A 5,332-nucleotide genomic window follows, 5' to 3' on the forward strand; every position below is an offset into this window, starting at 1 on the left:
AGGCCGGCCGGGACCCTGCGTCATCGCGCCGTGCGTGCCCTGGCCCCGCCCCCGGCGCCAGGAGGCGAGCGCGGCCCTGCGGCGCGGCGGCCCCGCCCCCAGCAGCTGTCCCTGGGCTGCGTCAGTTTCCCCGCTTTCCGACAGCTTGTCCGGTACCTGGCTCCGCCGCTCCCGCCGGTTCAGATCTCCGCTCTTGCCGGGGCCCTGTGTGACATTCTCTCACCACCCTCTGCCTGGAAACCCGTGCCTGAGGGAGGAGTCCTCGTTAACGTGTTAGATGGTTTCCTTTATCCCTTCAGAATACAGTCAGAGCTCTTTCACGGACCCTCCCTACTACCCACTTTCTTATCCTCCTGCATTGTCTCTGAATCCCTCAGGAAAGAAAGTTCAAAACAAAAAAAAATCCTTAAATGGTTTACAATGGCTACCTCTCCAGTCTGCTTAGCGGCACTGTCCTCTCCTTCCCAAATTCGGAACTCTAGGCTGTCTAAAGTGCTTCTGGTTCGCTCAGAGAGGTTTCCTCTAGCGGGAGCCTTTGCCCATGTTGTGTCTCACAGAAACCCACTCCCATCAGGCTAATCACTATTCCCACTTATCTTTATGGGACTCAAATTCGTTTTCTCTGAGAAGCCTCTTCTGACCCTCTAGCCTGAGTTAGTTGCCTCCTCTGTGCTCTCAAACACAGCCTAATCGGTCACAGCCTAATCGAGCTGAATCATCTGTCCCTCCTCTGTGCACGCTGGCACATTGCCTAAGGTAGAGTAGGCGCACTCCTTGGTTGAATGAACAAACAGCTCGAACAACACATGCAGAGGAAGGAAACAAGGAAGATAAGAGTGTCCCTCATTCATTCATTCAACAAGTGGATCTTGACTTTTATTCACCATCTATTGGTGTGTGTGTGTGTGTGTGTGCGCGCGCGCGCGCCTCAGACCCCTGCTAGTCACTAGGGAAACTGATTTGTCAGACCTGGCTTGTTCCGTACGGAGTCCTGAGTCCAGTTGGGAAGGCATGTAAACACTGTCTGGAGACAGAGGGGGGGGAAATGAGAAAGCGCCCCCTCAGGCGGGTGGCCATACTGCAATGCCTTCTCCTCTATTTGCCTCTCAGAATTTTGGGCACGTGTGCACATGCACCTGGCCTGTTTTTCCCCAAGGGAGCATTACCTGGCCCATTGGGGGATTCTCTTTCTTTCTCTCTCTCTCTCAGGAGTACTTACACTCTCTGATCATAAAAAAATAAATATATAAAATTAAAAAGTAATAAATATACAAAACAAATCACTCTTTTTTTTAAGAGAGATTTTTACTATAGGGTATTTGTGCTCGCCAGAGAGACAGAGACAGAAAGCTAGGAATCACCTCCCCAATGGCCATGCCACAATCACTTCTCCATTCTCCTGTTGGGGTTTTGGGCATGCATACACACATGCCCGGCATGAGGTTTTTTTGTTTTTTTGTTTTTTTTTTGAGAGGTTTTCACTATAGGGCACCAGACAGACAGAGAGAGACATAGAGACAGAAAGTGAGAAATCACCCCCCACGGGGGATGGTCATGGCACAATCCCTTCTCCTCCATTCTCCTCCTGGGATCTTGGGCACGCACGCACACGTGCTGGGCGTGAGTTTTAAGCCACCGGGTCCGGGATGTGAACCGCGGTCGACTACGTGGGAGTCCAGCGACATAGCCATTACGCTAACTGCTGGTTCCCGCCTGGCATGAGTTTTAAGCCACTGAGTCTAGGACTCGAAATGTGGTTGACTATGTGGGAGTCCAGTGATACAACCATTACATCCTCTGCTGGTCCCCAACAAGAGGGATTAAAAAAGTCTTTTTGGAGGAGATGACACTTGAATTTTGTAGGATGACTAGGAGCACTGAGGGAGGACTGTAGGCAGAGGACTCTGGAAGAGAGGAGAGCTTAGGTGAAAGTATAGCACAGGGAAATGTCATGATAGGCTGAAAAACTACAAATACAATGTATCTAGACTCTTGGTAATATTTAATCCTCTAAAAAGATAAATTCTGGTGATTACAATATCTCTATAGTAAAAATCAGGAGCTAACACTGCTTATACTCCCTAGGACTTTATTCTCACAGAAAATTTTAAAATAAGAATCAAAAAAGAAAACGTATATATTTGGGCATGTTCATCAAAGGACAATCTCAAATACAACACTCTAAATGTCTAAGTAATCATGTATTCATTCCATGAGATATTTTCTGAAATGGTCACTATCACATCTCTCTATCCTTTATCTTGCTTTGTTTTTCTTCATAGCACCTGACATTTTGCTATATATGAATTGTTCATGTCAGCTCCACTTAAGTCCTCAGGGCAAGTGCCTTGTCTTTCTCACTACTGAATCCTCAGGATGTAAAACAGAATTAAGCATGTTATAGGACCTTTATTAATATATGTTGAATGATTTGCTCAGTGTTTGAACAGGAAATAACAGAAAACATTAGCATCAAGGGATGTGGAGAGAAAGAAATGTAAACTAGACTCTGATCTGTGCTATGGGCCTCATTCTGAATTCAACAATGGTATGCTAACGTTTAGGCAGAGTCAGAACATAGAGCTGCACAGTTTATACATGTCACAAGGTTCCCAACCCAGGAAACAAGTGGCAACTTGTAAATTCAGACCTTACTCTGCTCTCCATGCCAATAAAACCTGGCATGAGATGGTATCTGCCCAGATGGTGTACCTTCTTCTAATTTTCACAAAGGCATCACAGAGGATAGCAGAGGCCCTACTACAGGGCAGTGGAGTGACCCACTGACTTACGGTACTGGAGTCTGACGCCAGATGCCAATTGAAACAATCTCTTCACTGCACCATGTCAATTGCTACTCCAGCAAAATAGTGTCAGGCTCTACAGGCAGCCTTTACAGAACCATGTGAAAAGGCATGATTAATATTTATTGCATATGAGGCTGGCAGACAGCATGGTGGTTAAGATGCTAGACTCCTACATGGCCGACCACAGTTTGAGTCTTGGATTGGGCAGCATACTTTCCCACTTTTCCTTTCTCTCTCTCTCTCTCTGGTCAAATAAAATAATAATAATAACAACAACAACAAATAAAAAAATTAAATAGGGCCTAGCAGGTGGCATAGTGGTTAAAGTGCTGAACTTCCATGTAGTTGACCACAGTTCAAGTCCCAGACCTGGCAGCTTGAAACTCACGCTGGGGGCATGTACATGTATGCTCAAAATTCCAAGAGGAGAATGGAAGAGAAGAGATTGTGGTGTGGTAATCCCCTCTGGAACAATTTTTTACTTTCTATCTTTCTGTCTCTCTCCCTCTCTCTCTGGCGAGCACAAACGCCCTATAGCAAAAATCTCTCTCAAAAACAAACACGTAACCCAGTACCTGGACTTGTACACATATTGAAAGATAGAAATTTATATATTGGATGTAAATTTAGAACACTAAGTTACCTTGTCTATCCCTAATCCTACTGCCAGGGCTTAATGAAGAAGTGGAGCAGGGAGCTGAAAATGAGAGCACAGAGAGGAAAGCTTTGGAATCACAACTCTTAGAATCATCAATAAAAAAATAGGAGCTAGCCTTGTGGTCTAGTAGTTAAGGGAGCTGGATCCCACATGGCCCAATGCATGGATTGAATCCTGGTCCCAGCAACTTGAAATATATGTAGGTGCATGTGTGTGTATGTATGCCCAAAATCCTGACAGGAGTGGTGGAGGAAAAGGGATTGCAGCACAACCACACCCCATTGAGGGGTGCTTTTTCTGTTTCTGGCGAGCACACACTCCCTCTGCAAATTTTTTTTTTAAAAGAAAAACAAGTTGAAGTGAAGCCTCCAATTGCTTTCTCCCTATGCCTCTTTGGTTGTGTCAGGAAAAAAATAATAAAATAATTTTCTGAATAGTTTGTACTCACACCTTCTTCAACAATCATGTGAACACTTCAATATGTCTCAAACATATCATGCTCTCCAAATCCCTTCTGCAGTTGACTCATGCATGGAGAGTCCTTCATCCTCTTCTCTTAGCAAATTTTCTTCATCTTTTAAAATTCAGGCCTATGGTTATTTCTCTGGTAAGCCCATCCTAACAGTCCCTTTTCCCTCTATACATGTTTTCTCTCTCTTCTGTGTTCTCTCAGTACATGTGTTCCACCAATCACTATTAGCATTTGGCATTATCTGTGAACATATTTACCAACTTTATTAGACAGTAGGATATCCCAGCTGCTCCTTCCCCTCGATTCCAGGCAGACTCTTTGACTGCTTTAACTAATAAACTAAAGCAGATATGACACTGTCAGTTTCTAAGCCCAGATCTTAAAAGACTAGAAATTTCCATTTCTCACTTCTTAGAACATTGCCTTTTGGAATCTCTAGGTAGTCACGTAAGATGTCTGACATCCCTTCTGGAGAGACCTCATGGACAAGCCTTGAGACTACATGCAGAGAAGAAGGACCCTGCCTAGCCTAGCCTAGCCTTCTGGTTGTCCTTATCAACATGTTGTCACATGAATGAAGTTGTTTTGGGTCCTGCAGACCAGCCCACAGCCAGCTGAATACCATCAACTGATCCCAGTTAATTCCATGTGGAGCAAAACAATCCATCATTTAAGCCTCACCCTATATATTAACCCACAAAATAAAGAGAAATGATGATTTTTAAAAAAAAATAATTAAGTTTTTGGATACTTTGGGATACATAGCTACCAATAACCAAAACAGGATTTAATACTTGGAAATAAGTCATTTCCATAAAAAAAAAAAAAAAGCCAAAATGTGAAACATTGGCTTGGAACTGAGCAATCAGTCAATGGAGACTTAGAGTTTTGAGGAATCTGTTAGTAAAAACTAAAAAGGCCTAGAGAGCATTATTGGTCTTGCCAGCAAGAAACTGTTTGTTATTGGAAAGTGGAGGAAAGTTTGACAACACTGTCACTTGTGGCAGTATGGGAAACAGAAAGGTACCTAATGGACTTGTGGATGTGGTTGGGGAATTTCTGGCAGAAATTCTGAAAATGCAATGTCGGCTGGCTTTTTCTAGTGTCTATCATAAAAGATAAGAAGGGCCCAGGATAGTACATCAGCTCTATATATATGTCTGTACATGTATATATACCCATGACAGGTTGAAAATATTGTTAGAGGTAAATGCATTTAATACATGAACCTACTGAACATCACGTCTTAATCTACTCTACCTTAAACATGCCCAGGAACTCTTATATTACCCCAAGTTGGGCAAAATTATCTGACACAAAACCTTTTTTAAAAATATTGTTATTTTTGGGAACCAGCAGTTAGCGTAATGGCTATGTCGCTGGACTCCCACATAG

This window comes from Tupaia chinensis, unplaced genomic scaffold, assembly GCF_000334495.1.
Source record: "Tupaia chinensis unplaced genomic scaffold, TupChi_1.0 Scaffold000207_1, whole genome shotgun sequence".
NCBI lineage: Eukaryota > Metazoa > Chordata > Mammalia > Scandentia > Tupaiidae > Tupaia > Tupaia belangeri.